This window comes from Sinocyclocheilus anshuiensis, unplaced genomic scaffold, assembly GCF_001515605.1.
Source record: "Sinocyclocheilus anshuiensis isolate Anshui unplaced genomic scaffold, SAMN03320099.WGS_v1.1 scaffold2151, whole genome shotgun sequence".
In the NCBI taxonomy this organism is placed as follows: domain Eukaryota; kingdom Metazoa; phylum Chordata; class Actinopteri; order Cypriniformes; family Cyprinidae; genus Sinocyclocheilus; species Sinocyclocheilus anshuiensis.
In genome coordinates, this window is record NW_015538057.1 from 42,378 (window position 1) to 58,955 (window position 16,578).

The window sequence follows — 16,578 nt, forward strand, 5'->3', positions numbered from 1 at the left end:
GTTCTCCATAAAATGTGCTGCACACATCTGAATATTTGGGTTGCACTGTTCTGGAACAGTGTTGTAAATACAACTTAAAGAACCACTTATTTCTAGTCGTGTCCTCTTTTGGAAGGCCAAACCAAGTAGTTTTGCTTTCACAACGAAACACGGAGTCACACACGGCGGGCTTGAGTGAGCGAGCGGCAGATTCGACGAAGGAGTGGCCTACAAATGAGCGGCAACCACATGTGACGACCCCGGGCTGGACTTCGCTTCGTCCACGGTGAAAGTTGATGTATTCCCTCAGCGACCAGCACAGATAAACTCTAGGCATGATGAAACAGATATCGTCCTCTTTTGGAAGACCAAACAAAGTAGTTTCGCTTTCACAACGAAACACAGCGCCTTCACGACATGGCTGCAGCGTCAACAAAACTACAGTGAGACTAAAAGTTACGCCTTCTTTCTTTGCGTGAACATTTGGGCGGCGTTATGCAAATCTTCCCACATAGTGACGTAGACATGTGGGGGCGTGTTAGAACGAGGCGTTTTAGGTAGGCGTGGTTGACTCTTAACTTTTATAAAGAATATCTCTTTGGATTTGAGACTTTAGTCTTTGCAACTTTACAGATCTTCTTTATGCACCAAGAGCTTGTAACACTTCAAAGAGAAAGGAAAAATTTAAATCGCATCATATGACCCCTTTAAAACTTTCAAGTCCCTCCAAAGGTCTGCTGTTTGAGAGAGCAAAACAAAACAACATAAAACAACACAAATCAAAAGAAACAAAACAACACAAATCAAAGGAAAACAAAACAAAACAAAACAGCACAAAACACAGAAAAGCAAAACAAGACCATATAAAACAACACAAAGCAAAGAAAACAAAACAACACAAAACTAGGGCTGCCCTCGACTAAAGATGTTTCATACGGATTACATAATCTGAGAATATTTGTTTTCTGTTTGAATTGGTTCATTTAAAAGTTTCACTCTCTATAGATATATTTTTCATGTCTGTAATAAGTCAAGCATACACGGCGTTTCGAAGTGACGCGCTCAAGTTCACAGAGACCGAGACGGCAGAAAGCGCATCCTGTTTGCTTTCATTATTTTACAAAAGCGCAACGTTTCATTGTTATTCCGAGTGCACACGAATAAACGTAGAGTCTTAACAGATACAAAAGATGCATTACTCTTATCTGTATGACCAAAAAGCTGCAACCCCAGCGCTACTGTTCAGCTTCCACACTCCGCACAAACATGTGAACTGCGCATTTTTTTCTTGGCTAACATTAGATTGAGCTGCCGTGTAAAGTTGCTACTACATACATTTTTCAGATGATTAGCCATATTTGAGGTCGATGAATGTTTGGTGAGCATATGGATGTCCTGCCCGATGTATTTTACCGCATAGACCAGCCGTTAACGATTTGTCCATCACGGACTTCGTGATTTCGCCACTTCGTGTGGAATTTTTTTTTTCTGCGATTAATGACATTTTGGTTGACCAAGCCTCTTCTCGTCGACTATTAGGGGGCAGCTCTACTCAAAACACAGAAAAGCAAAACAAAACAAAACAACACAAAACACAGAAAAGCAAAACAAAACCATATAAAACAACACAAATCAAAGGAAAACAAAACAAAACAACACAAAACAGAAAAGCAAAACAAAAAACATAAAACAACACAAACAAAACGTAAGACAAACAAAATGTAACAAAACATACACTTGACAAACGTTTAAATGACTGGTTTTGTTGGGTTGGTTGTGCAAAAAATCAGTACAAATATGTTTATTTTTCCAAGCTAACCAAAGATTTTGTTCTTCCGTATATATATATATATATATATATATGAAGTCACATCCTTCTATAAGATGAGAAAATTATCAGCAGTACACAAATAAAGCAATATATACAGTATATATATTGGTGTACTGCTGATTATTTTCTCATTTTGTAGAAGGATGTGACTTAATAGGTTTTGACTGAGAACTGTGTATGGTATTTTATGTGACATGCCTCATCCAAAAATGATCCAGACTACATTCAATATGGTTCACTTGCACTCTGTTGAAATAAGAAGTTTTAATTAAAAAAAAAAACTTTCTGGAACTAAGAAAAAGTGTAAAAAAAAAAATGCTTTTAAAGAACACGACTCCTGGTCTGTCTTAATCTTGCGTACATCTGCCAGTCAATCAGATAACAGTAGCTTCAGGCATATTTGACGGCGGCTACATTTGCATTGCCTTTTCATCGTCCCTTTAAGTGCTTATTGTCAGATTAGCAGATCAGAATGGAAAGTCACCATGTTTAATCATCCCTTTGGTCACAGTGTAGCAGGGGAGGCAGATATCATCTTTGCCCTGCGGCATGACATGTGAGACACAGTCAGGAAAGAAGATTAGTCAGCAGAGACCCACATCACAGCTGTGCAGAAAGAAAGAAAACCACCTTCATCTAAACACCTCAGTGAGACTTAGTGTGCTACATGGTTGCACTGTTTAAATCTTCAAGAAACTTTAAGACACTACTGACACTACACTACTGTCAGGATTTACTAAAGGCACGCAGTGAAAAATTAGTGAAGAAAAGACGTGGACACAGTTATTTTTGCAGCTGAACTTATTACATGTGCATTTGTAAGAGTTTTTGCTCAATGTCAGTAGATCAACCACAGAATTTTCCACTCCCTTCAGGGTTTGTATGGGATTACAGCGCTCTTACGCTAATTTACCCTGTTTAGGTGAAAAATTAGTGAAGAAAAGACGTGGACAGTTATTTTTGCAGCTGAATTTATTACATGTGCATTTGTAAGAGTTTTTGCTCAATGTCAGTAGATCAACCACAGAATTTTCCACTCCCTTCAGGGTTTGTATGGGATTACAGCGCTCTTACGCTAATTTACCCTGTTTAGTAAATCTGGCCCTAAATTCATAATCAAACGTTATTGACATTATGTTTATAGTGTATAGCCAGAGGAGAACTGGATGCCCGGTGTAGCCTAAGGTTGTGTTTTTCTTCATTATCCAACATCAAATAGACTATTTTTTCATTTAATGCCACAGTGGCCTTTGGTTTGCACACAAGAGGACTAAAGATAAGTGATATGGCATGATTTTCTATCAACTCCTTGATGAAACTGCTTAGGGGTGAGCGATATGACCATCATAACAGTGATGCCCATCACCTAATAGTAATTCTGGCTGAAAATGGGTTTGTCACTACACCAAAATATTTCTTCAGTCTTCTTTAGAACTATTACAGTTCTCAACATACTCACATAAAGCAATATATAGTGAATCTCAACTGGTTAATCGTTTATATTATTGCCGATTGTAGACTAAACTGCTAAATGGGGTCGACAAGAAGTCTCTTCTGCTCACCAGGGCTGTGTTTATTTGATCAAAAATAAAGTAAAAACAGGAATATTGTGCAATATTATTTTAATTTAAAACAGCTGTTTTATATGCGAATATATTGTAAAATTTAATTTATTTCTGTGATCAAAGCTGTATTTTCAGCATCATTCCTCCAGTCTTCAGTGTCACATGATCCTTCAGAAATCATTCTGCTGATTTAATGCTCAAGAAACACATATGAATGTCGTGTTGTGCTGCTTAATATTTTTCTGGACATATATCTTTTCACAATTATTTGGTGAATATAAAGGTCAAAAGAACATAATTTATAACAATTGAAAATATTTTTATTGTCACTTTTGATCAATGAAATGTGTCTTGCTTAATAAAAGTATAATTTTTTTAAATCGTATTGATCCCAAACTTTTGAATGGTAGTGGGACTTAGACATGATCTAGACAACACATCAATGCCCTGGCAACCAGTACAAAATATACCCAAAAAAACACGTTGGCTATGAATAAAGTACAAAAAACACACCCTTGCTGTAAACAGAGGACGGAAACATTCTGGTTGTAATTTTGCAAATTTTCTTCAGAAAATGTAAACATTTATTTTATGACTATTAACTGAAACCTAGTCTTCATCATTTTTTAGTAAGTGGGCTGTTGCCTGCTTCAATCCACTGCCTAGCTCTCTTCTTATCTCTTCAGTCATCTGAGATTTATGAGTTACAGCAAAGCTCTAGTGAAGATAAGCGAAAGGATGTTCTCGAATGTTTTTTTATGCTTTTCTTTTTGCCTACATCTGTACAAATAGAGCTCTGATATCTTGCACAGCTTCAGCTTCAAGTTGCATGAAGTGTTGCATCTGCGATTATTTGGATCTTGATTGCACTAGCAGGATTTAGTTGACAAATACCAACAGCTTGAATTAAATCCGCAGACAAATCCTGGTGGAACTTTAGTGAACCCAAGACCAGTTAGCAAATTAGTCCGTGAATTAGGCTGAAAGCCACTCCGTTTGTACTTACTGGTTAGTAGAATTAATCACCCAAATATGACAATTCTGTCATTATTTACTCACCTCCACACGATGAAGCAAAATTCATGTGTTGCTTGTTTTCCATGATTTTCCAAGTAGAATATTTAAAAGAATCCCTTCATATGAACTGCATTTTAAAAAGTCAGCTGCATAAAGATTTGCCACATTTTCTTCTTTTGTGTTCTAGAAAATCTGAGAATGCAGGTTGATAGAATGACAAGCTTAGCTCTGTTCGCAATCTAGTTCTTCTCCAGGAGCAAAACAAATCATCTTTATTTGGTGCTAAGCACAGAAATCTGGTCAAGTAGCATTGAGTGAGTGATTGCACCATTGTTATTCAGGACAAAACAAGAGTGTATTCTAGGATTGTTTTAATACCAAGACTGTGAAATGGCATTTCCGCTCAAACCATTGCATTTTGGTGTGTGTTACAGCATGCCGTTAAACTGTGTGTTTGTAGTCAACACTGCAGAATGCTCAGGAACGTCCTAATCTAATCTAGCCTCCATATGTTTCTCTTTAAGAGATCCTACCATACTTAAGACCTTTCATCTGTGCGATGGTCAGAAATTCCTTGTGTAATTGTATCTTGGCACCTGTCCCTGAGTGTTTGTGGCATTGCAGCTTCAATTCACTTTTGACCTTTGCAGAAGAACCAAGCATGCTTTCGTTCATTAAGTTATAGAGCATCTCGCAGGGATTGAATTGATGGAAATTATATTAAACAATGTGGAATATTCAGTGGTTGTTTTTTCTAAGGCAAGCATCACTTAGTTCTGTAAGTATTAATCTTGCAACATGAAAGACGTACCTCTACCTACACTTTTGCAAAACTCCAAAAACATAATTTAAATCATTGCAGTTACACTCTAAAAAATGCTGGGTTATATTTAACCTAGCATTTTTTAGAGTGTACCAGTTGAAATGAACACTAGTGAGAGTAAAACACCAACTGCTTTTATTCCTTCTTCACACTTATGATTACAGGAGCGGATTATCAATTGATTAAGACTTGTTTTGATGATGATTTCCCGCACAATACCATGTTATGACCCCGAAACACTTTTATCATAGTGCATGATTTGTAAACTAATGCATTTTGATGTTTCCACATAACCAGCTCCATATGTATGGCTTATCTAAAAAAGTAAACTTGCTCAGTAGCTCACCTGGTACGCCATTGAGTTTGTGATGCAGGGCGCTCGGGTACGAGTCTCATGAAACATGAGTTGCAATAAAAGAGCTTAAAGACTTGTAGAAGCAAGATAAAACAGCATGGTTGCTTCAGGAAATCTGTTTTTGTCTCATGTTTGCTTTTGTTACGAGATTTTCAATACAGCATTAACCTTATAGTACATTTAATTTCTGAACTTCTGCAATACATACAACACATGTTAAAGGGATAGTTCACCCAAAAATGAAAATTTGATGTTTATCTGCTTACCCCCAGGGCATCCAAGATGTAGGTGACTTTGTTTCTTCAGTAGAACACATTTGATGATTTTTAACTCAAACCGTTGCAGTCTATCAGTCGTATAATGCATGGCAATGGTAACAAAATCTATGAGAGTCAAAAAAACATGAACAGACAAATCCAAATTAAACCCTGCGGCTCGTGACGACACATTGATGTCCTAAGACACGAAACGATCGGTTTGTGCCAGAAACCGAACAGTATTTATATCATTTTTTACCTCTAATACACCACTATGTCCAACTGTCTTTGAGCGCGTACACGGCATCCGGTGCGTGAGGTGTGTACGCGCTCTGGCGTAGTTTACGTTAATGTGTGTATTGATATCCAGCCGAAGAGCAATCAACCATAACTTCAGGCGAGCAGGCTCAGAAGTTGGGAATACGTGGAAAGTTACCACGTCTAATCTTTTAGTTTTAAGTCGGTTTGAAAAATCCGGATAAGCGCAAGTAAGTACCATTTTGATTAGCTGTCCTACCTACAATGTTTGTGCACTGTGTAAACAATGAGTGACGTATACGCGCGAGAGATCACTTCCGGCGCTTGCGTAAACTCGTAAACTACGCCAGAGCGTGTACACACCTCACGCACCGGATGCCGTGTGCGCGCTCAAAGACAGTTGGACATAGTGGTGTATTAGAGGTAAAAAATGATATAAATACTGTTCGGTTTCTGGCACAAACCGATCGTTTCGTGTCTTAGGACATCAATGTGTCGTCACGAGCCGCAGGGTTTAATTTGGATTTGTCTGTGCATGTTTTTTTTACTCTCATAGATTTTGTTACCATTGCCATGCATTATACGACTGATAGACTGCAACGGTTTGAGTTAAAAATCATCAAATGTGTTCTACTGAAGAAACAAAGACTCCTACATCTTGGATGCCCTGGAGGTAAGCAGATAAACAACAAATTTTCATTTTTGGGTGAACTATCCCTTTAATATGTTTTGGATAAAACTGAACATGCTTTTAGTGCAACTTAACGGAAATTTCGAAACATGCAAGAAGCAGCATAAAATAATTTTGCAGAAATGACGTCACGAGCACGATATTTATTAAGACTTATCTAGAGACCAAAAATACCACAGACACTAAGGGCTTTTTTCACATTAGTAAGTAACCACAGAACAACAACTGCACAATGAACTTGCTGTGTGAAGATACATCAGTGTCAAATGAGATTCAAGAACTGTGGAAGATTTCATTTTTGTGGAAACTATAAGTGAATGTGAACTGACCCAGAAGCCTTTTTCCACATAATGTCCCTTCTACAGCTGAGAAACTCTGTAAAGCATATTGCTGATGTTATTTCAGTCACTTTCATGAAGTGCAGATATTTCCCCTCCTGATGTGTATGTGTGTGTGTGTGTTTTTTTGGGCTTTGAGGGCTAAAAGTGGTTCAGACACTGGCGTCTAGAGACCAGCACTTGTCACTTTGACAATTATGAATTTGCATCTTGTCAATCAAATGAGTTAAAAGTTTACACTACAGTATTTTGCTCATTTGGTCTATGTGCATTGTACTTGAAGTACAATGAGTTACTGTGGCATTACTTTGAAAAAAAAAAAAAAAAAGTAAAAATAGTAGTTCAAGGATTATACTAAACTCAAATAAACAGTGAGGTAAATAATAACAGCATTTTATTTTTTTTGGTGAACTAACCCTAAGATGGATTGCCTTAGAGTATCCGAACAGGGTTGTGTTTCATTCAGTACTGAATTGAGAATATTTGTAACTTCCAAATTCAGTTACTGAGTTTTTTAATGATTATTTTTATTTGAAAAAGCCTTGGTTTTCAAATTAATTAAATTTGAGGTTTACAGGGTGGAACACCAATTAATGAATCAAAAGGTATAATTTATCTGAAGGCTTCTGCATCTCCATAGTTTTCGATAACCAGAAATATTAATAATTAAATAAAAAATAGTTGCAAATACTAAAACCTTTGCTTTGTTTGTGGTCAGAGCTGTACAACAGTGAAGTGAACCTGCGACAGAGATTGAAACTGATACCGCAGTTTCAATCTGTCTCATGGACATGTTGGATCTCTTGTGCATTTGGCATAATGTCAGTCACGAGCCAGTTAGGATATTATGATGCATTGCAATGTATTGAATTGCAACGTATCATTTTGTCATATCATATCATAAGGTAGTTTCTGATACCAAGCTGTAGTGTGAAAATAGCTCATCAGAGATGATTTAAGATGTTTTATTTATTCAGACGTCCTAAATATTTTCTCAGGACATTGTTAGGTATAATTACTAAAAATAAAAAAGCTATACTTCCCTGATTGCCTTGGAGGGTATAATGGTTATAAGGAATGTAAGATATTTCTTCCCAAGCCAAAAATGGCAAATTGGGCCTAGGCAGACAGTGGATGCTTTATTAAGCAACTGGTCAATCGTCAATAGTATCTGGGTCATTGCCTTAAGGAGAGTGAGACATTGATGTTGCCGGCCGTAATGGCAGTATAAGGCAGGCTTTGTTACCGCTATCTTTGCAAAGGGAAATTAACTCTCTACCAGTGGCGCAGCCATGCAAACATATCGTGCCAGACTTGGTGACATTTGTGGTCAAACACATCCTTTCATGCATGCTGCAAGGTGTAGCATTCTGCATCAGATATCTCAAGTCACATGGTTGCATTGAACTTTCTAAAACAACATCCTCAGCTCTCTAGTATAATAAAAACTAGGCTTTAAAGGAATATCTTCACCTCACCTAGAATATGCACTATAAATATCACCAGCAAGGTCATGGGTGCAAATTTTAGGGAATGCATGCATTGAATGCAATTTCAATTGCTTTGCCCAATGCATAAATGTGTTAATTAATTAATATTATGTAATTGCATGAAAACAATGGAATAATCATGGAATCGTGCAAATCTTAATGACTGTAAATCTCATGTGTCTGCGGGACTATGTGGTCCTGTGATCTGGATCACAAAAGGAGGACTCGTCTACTGGATACAGAGGAAAAGCATGATGTCATCAGTGAAGAGAAACAATTGTTAATATTTCAACAACTTTAATATGAGGTCGTACCTATGTCCTGGGTTATTATGTGTAAATCAGGGAGGCTTACAAAATGTGCAGATCTGTGGATGCCCAGGAACAGAGTTGAGGACCATTGATGGACTCATCTGGCTGAAAGGATGACTTCATATCATGACTGAGAATGGGTTTATTCCATTGACTATATAAAAACATGGATGTAGTGTCCGTGACGTCACCCGTAGGTTTCCTAAGAATGCTTTTGAAGCGCAAAGTGGGCGGAGCTGGCCATCGCCATCTTGGCCGCGCGTCACTCCCGGATAATCGAAAATGGGCAAAGAGGCGGGAGCTGGTTGCTGAAACCACACCCACCTAGCTCGACGCCGGTGACAGCAGCGGCAATCCACCTGTCACTCAAGTGGCCACGCCCTTAATTATGCAGAACTTTAAGGCTTAATATAATTTAAACGGATGAGTTATAAAAAAATTCACCCCCCTCACAGTTGTCATGAAGGGCAAAATTAGCTATATAGACCAAAAGCACTTTTTGTACCAGGCTGTAAACGTATTTTTTTCTGCTGTAAAGTTGGGCATTTTAACATGGGGGGGGGGTCTATGGGATTGACTCCCTTTTGCAGCCAGCCTCTAGCGGCCAGTCGATGAATTACAGTTTTAGTCACTTCCGTGTTGGTTTCAGGAGTGAGACCGGAAGGTTGTCGCTTGGTTTATTCACATCTTTATCCAGGGATCTCAGGATGCTTGGCCCAGTGTGTTCCCAGCTCATCCACCCAGTCATGTAACAAAATAAATGCAACAAAGCAGTGGTCTGCTCAGTCTGGTGTACAAACCAATTCAACAAGACTCCATGATTTCTGAAGCGATAGACTACTACCACTTACTTCATCACATCCAGCGAATGGTCATCAGATTGCAATTAAAAAGAATTGTGATTATTGTCAACCAGCTTTATAAGCAAGTGTTTAGGAATGTCCAGTCCTGCTCCTGGAGGGCTGATGTCTTGCAGAGTTTAGCTCCAACCTGCTCCAACACGCTGTTCTGTAAGTTTCTCAAGACTTTGATTAGCTGGTTCAAGTGTGTTTAATTAGGATTGAATTAAATTCTGTAGGAAAGTGGATCTTGAAGGCCAGAGTTGCCCAGTCCTGGTCTTGAAAGTTCAAGATGAATTAAGTTCCATTTCCATGTCTGTTGAGAACATTTCATTGACTTTTCAGATTCCTGTAAAATGCCTTGGACAACCTATGGTTTGGGGCAGGGGTGTCCAATCCGGAGCCAGATTCATTTTGACTGAGCAAAATATTAAGAAATGAAAAGAGTGCTGCTTTCTTGCCAGTTTTACCATCAGGTGGATTGATTGAATCAAAGTCCCAGAGAAAGAGCTGAATAAAAATGGAGCCGCCTCTTTTATTGAGTAAGAGCAGGGAGTGAAAGAACAGGGCCAAATAAGAAGAAATGATCCCTGAATGCAGTGGAAGTAAAGAAAAGAGACTGCTCAGTCTGCATTTGGCAGCTTGGGCAAAAAGGGCTGAAGTGCGTGCAGATGGCCAGCGTGTTTTTGTGGGCCTGTATAATCAAACACTGTCCTGCCACAGAGTTTCGCTTTAGTGGACCTGACTGTTCCCATGTAACAGAACATACACTGTCTTATTGAGGTAGTACTGCACCCATATAAACACTTAACAGAGAAGGCCTATGTCCAGCTATGTCCACAAACTGTCCTAAGAGAGAAAGTTCTTCACAAATGTGAGTGTAATCAAGGCAGTTTGCTCAAATATATTTCCAATATATAATACAGGGAAGTTATTTGGAACATATTTGGCATTGCATGTCTGTGTTGAGAAATATGGCAGTTTGAGGAATATCTTTTCTTTGTTTGCGGACATGATGTAAATAACTAACAAATAACGGATGGCTGGAATTTCCAGCTAAAATCAAACTTGAATTGGAATTATTTCAAGGAATCATTTCAATTCTTTCAATTTTTTTTTTTAATATTCAATTTTACAGTTTATTTTGCATTACAATAGTATTAATGCAATACACACACACACACACATATATATATATATATATATATATTAATAATAATTACAAAAATCTAAATCATAAAATCATATTAATATTTTATAGTTATTTTAAATGAGTCAAAAATGGTGGGAACGTGTCCTATGAAAACTCAAGTGGAAAGAGATTCACTGCCTTTTAAACTTTGATTTTTAAGTTGGTTCTTGTAAAAAAAATATACCCAAGTGTGAACACCCAAATTTTTCCCAAATCGTTTAGCCCTAAAAAGATTTTGTGACGTGTGCACTCAAAAAATGTCTTCAGAGTAAAAAGTTTTTTTTTTAACCTTATTATTATTTTCTATGCAGATGCTCCTCTCTGCTATCATTCTAGAACATTTTTCTTTTCTTATTAGAGCGTTTCAAGTCGTCTGGTGATTGCAATACATTATCACAGAAAAACTAAATATGGCAATGTCGGTTTTTAACCAATATACCCCCTATGGATACACACTGTTACTGTGACATGTTGTGTGAATATATGTAGACTGTGAATTTGGTCATACACTCCCCACACACACACACACACATACATACACACACACACCACTACCCTAACTGTGACCAATGATGGAGGAATTGAAAGCCAGTGCTCAACAACAAGCGAAACAATTGTCCCGTGTCATGCATTGGTTAATGAGTTTGGAAAAGGGCAGCTGGGTTTTCCCTTTCTGAAAAAAAAAAAAACATTTATATTTCCACTTCTCCAATCAGCCATTTTTGCTGAGTTGCATTTCCTTATGTTATGGATCCATCTCATGCTCCGTTCCTGTCTAATGCCAATATTCCAGCATTGGTGAGTTCCAGGAATGTAATGGAGCACATGAAGACATGTCCTAATGCTCTTATGTGATACAGTGAACAGGATCATGGATTGTTGGGGGTTTCACTAGTTGTCTTGTAAGCCAGTGCATTGCGAGTGCTTCTCCATTGCTTCTCCAAGCATTCTCATTGCTTACGTAAGCAGGAGCGCGCTGGTTCAGTGGGAGGATGGTGCTTACATAAAAGCCTCCATGGCAGTGGGACGGAGGGGGCGGGGCTTAGACCTCAGGAGCGTGCATGAGCCGGGGCCGGTGGGGGGAGTCAGTGATGCAGTGAATGAATGCCACTTGCCCGCTGATCCGTAACTGAGTGAGGGACAAAGGCCTCCTGGAGAGCGGAGCTCACAGCTCCTCAGCCTTGGGATAAATGCTGGGGCTGCAGCTCACCTCTCCTCGCACTTCATCACTGCAGCCAGCTGAGGATGGTGAGTAAACTCTGTTTAAGATTGTGAATCAGTCGCTTCTTTGGGATTTGTTGCATTGGTGTGTGATTTACGTGTTTGGTTGGGGCCAGTTCATGAGGTCAGTTGTGTGGTTTAGTAGAATCAGTCTAATGAGGTATCGCTGATCGTGATGATGATAATGAGGTCTTGATGTATTTGCCTGAGTTATAAAATGCATTCACTTGCATTAATGCAAATAAGGGAAGGTGCATATGACCAAAATGTTAGATTGCCTGGTAGGAATCATTTTAAATCAGAGCAAACTGTGTATATAAAAGTTTGAGATTGGAAAGATTTTTAAATAAGTATCTTAGGCTCCCCAAGGCTGCATGTATTTGATCACAACTGCAGTACAATTGTGCAAGTATTGTTATTGAAAACGGTTGTGCTGCTCAGTCATTTTATGGAAACTGTCAAAGTACAAAAACCAGCATTTATTTGAAATCGAAATCTTTTGTAACATAAATGTATTTTTTGTCACTTTTGATCAATTGAATGCATTCTTGCTGGATACAAGTATTGATTTCTTTAAAAAAAAAATCACAAAATTTGAATTAGTGTGTATTGATATAATAATTTTTTATTGGAAATCCAATAAAAATGGATTTAAAAAAAAGAAACGAATTTCACTCAAAAATTGCTAGTAAATTTCACAAATAATTACAAAGAATCAGCAAGTAACACATTGAATTAGACATGAAGTTCTGAAGTAGAAAGACTGAAATAGTGTTTTCTTGCAAAACGTACATCTTTATTTTATTGAAAACTTCAGAAAATTGTTTTTACAGTTCATGTGGTAATGCCTATATTTGGAAAATCCAGTAGACAAAACTAATTAATTTTATTTCCTCTTTTATTTTCAACTTGATGGCTGCACACCAAAAGATGGATAACCAGTCTAACATCTGTGTAAAAACAGCTTTGTGTTGCACTACGTAACACTTGAGTTCTGAACAAAAGATTGCAGTTAATATTATGTAATAGATAGTTTGAGTTTTAAGTTCTGATTGAATGAACTACCTTCACACCAGGTGTAAAAGAGCTGTGTAAATAGCATATGTGACCCTGGACCACAAAACCAGTCTTAAGTGTCATTTTTTCGAAATTGAGATTTATACATCATCTGAAAGCTGAATAAATAAGCTCTCCATTGATGTATGGTTTGTTAGGATCGGACAATATTTGGCCGAGATACAACTATTTGAAAATCTGGAATCTGAGGGTGCAAAAAAATCTAAATATTGAGAAAATCTCCTTTACCCCAGCGACTTAAGACTGGTTTTTTGGTCCAGGGTCACATATAGCAGACCTATATAATCATTGGTTATATTTACTGCAGTATGGTATGGCAAAATCTCTCCCGCCTGTCATTTCTGTCATTGTGTGGCATATACCCTGGGAACAGGTCTTGAGTGTATTGTGAAGGGTCTTCCTCTGACCCCTCACTCAGAGGCCTTTCTTGTGCTGACAGTCTCTTTCAATGGGCTCACCGCTAATGGAGTGTTTTCTGTGTGCATCCCATCCTGTCTTTCTGCCCAGGAGCATGGAAATCTTGAGTCGCTTTAACTTTAGCACATATTCATGTTTAAAATTGAATCATCTTCTTCGGAGACCGGAATCATGTTGCACTCAGGATCGTTTATGTTGTGCCACATTTCTAATATTTCTAAGATTTAGCCACAGCATGTGGCGGATATAGTTTAGTCTGAAATGATCTCACATCCTGCCAACTTTTAGATCTTTATTTGATTAATCCAGGATGAATAGAGAGTGTGGAGAAACTAGACACTGTCACATCAATAAAGGAATCAAAGCGTATTGAAGTGCACTGATCATTTTAGCACTGCACAGAGACCGGCTCTGTTCCAAGCTTCATTTCCATAGATGTTTGGCTCGTATATTTGAGCACTAAGTGTCCTCAGCACAGGATGCACCAGCATGTGTCCACCATCTTGCCTGCAATCATATGAAAAGCACATTTTCAGTCGGTCAGCATAAAGCATGCATTACCAGCATTTTGGTGTTTTGTCCAAATACATCAAAAGCGCCATACAGATGAAAACAGTAAGACAGACAAGGCTTCTGACATTAGGCATTGTGAAGCAGAGTGCCTAACCATTTTGGTTCATATATTTGGGCCAGCTGGCATGAGACTGGTTGGTTTTGCTAGTGGTAAAACGACTGTAAAACAGTCTAATATTAAAAATAAAGGTTCCAAAAGTGTATTTTCACAGTGACGCCATTGAAGAACCATTTTTGGTTCCTCAAAGGACCTTTCTGTAATCAGTTTTTGAAAGAACCATTCGTTTCTTAGTGTGAAGAGCATTTTAATAATCTAAAGAAACTTTTTCCACTATAAAGCACCATTTGTGCAGTGAAAAGATTCCATCGATATTAAAGATTCTTCATGATCCATTAAAAAAAAAAAAACATTTATTTTTCAGAATGAACATTAAAGAAATAGTTCACCCAAAAATGAAAATTCTGTCCTCATTTACTCACTTGACGGTAGCCATTGCATTCCATAGTATGGGGGGAAATAATACTATGGAAGTCAATGGCTACCGTCAACTGTTTGGTTACTAACATTCTTCAAAATATCTTCTTTTGTGTTCAACAGAAGAAATTAAATTCATACAGGTTTGGAACGAGTAAATAATGACTGAATTTTCATTTTTGGGTGAACTGTCCCTTTAATTAGGTAAAAGACACCAATGTTCAACATTTGTATTAATAATAATGATAATAATTACAATACATAATTCTTCCATCTGACTATAGAGCTTGGTAATATGGCCAAAATGTTATATGGAAATTCAAAAATATGGCTTATATTTTAATAAACATACAGTTATTGCCTGTTTTAGTAACCATATGTCTGTAGTACCTGTTGATAATGCAGCGAATTAAATCTTTTATTTAATTGAAAGGCTTTTTCACTTAATTTTTTTGTCTTTTTATTTAAAACTTGATGGATGCAAAACAAAAGATAAGATTATTCATAACCGAACTGCAAAAACAAGATGATTTGGGCGAGTTTTATGTAAATTTCCAACCTCAGGCACACAGTCACTCGTTTAGAATTCATTAACATTAGAACGAGGTCAAGAAACAAATTCTTACACGGCTGTCGAGAATCTTGAAAATTTCTCTTGTGCATATAAGTAGCGAATGACATCCAGGATTATGATATAATATTCATAAACATTATAATACAAAAATATATAAATAAAAATGATTAAATAATTTGAATAAAAATAAATTAAAATACATATAGTGTGAATTCTGTTGTCACCGCATTGCTGTGAGAAACTCAGCAGATCTGTTTCCTGTCTCACTTGCACAAGTCTTAGTTCTTCTGATTTTATGTTCCCTGCACTTGCTTTTGTTCTTAGTAATTGAGCTCTTGCTCATGAATGGATTAGTAATCGAGTTGAGCTTTAGGACTGTGTGCCTGTGTTTGCTGTGAGGCGGATTAATGACCGCAGACGTGGACTCTGGACTCTAATGACTCCAGCACACCAGCAACATGGACCCTACATGGCCCTCATTTCTCCAGGTGTGGGTGTTGAACAGTGAGCTGCCTGTTAGGACTGCTGTTAACATCAGCTTTAATACTTCATCAAGAACAAAGCACTTACTGTCTCACGGGACAATCTTTCCTTGATTTTCCAGAAGGTGTAAAGCTATTAGTTTCAAAATTTTCAGTGGGCAATGTCAGGTTTAGATTGTGAGTAGGGATGTGGCTACACTTTCGGCCAAACGAATGATGACAGATATTCCAAACTTTTCCAAATATTTCATCCAAACATTAAAATGCTGTCAGGATTTTTTTTTTATTTTTGTGCATATGTATGTGGTCCAGTTTTAAGTGTGGTAATATTTAGCAAGGTCTTGTACCACTCAATTTTTAAAATAATGATTCTGGTCAAAATGACCCGAACAGAGGTTTAAAAGTAAATCTTTACAGCGGCTTCAGCAATTTTTTGGGCACTTAAGAATCTTGCATTGCTTACAAGACATTGTTGTTGCTACAGCTGCTCGAGCGCTGAGAAAACGGCAGAGGGTTTCGGTCCCCCTCGGTACAAATCGCGGTCCGGACCTAAAGGGCACTTTAGCAATGGCAATTAAAGGGGCAGGGGCTCGAGCCCCCCTTGTGCACGCCACTGGGCGGAGATATGCTAATACGGGAAAGTCTGTTAGCGGTAGTGGGCGGGGCTTGAGCAATATCAAGCGTAACATTAGTTCTGGCAGGTCACGTTAGTCAAGCTCGCATCAGCTGACCTTCAGCTGATCCCCATCAACCTATGGGAATACGATGGTACGACCTCTGTATTATCAGCAGTTTTCGCATTGCTCAATAGCT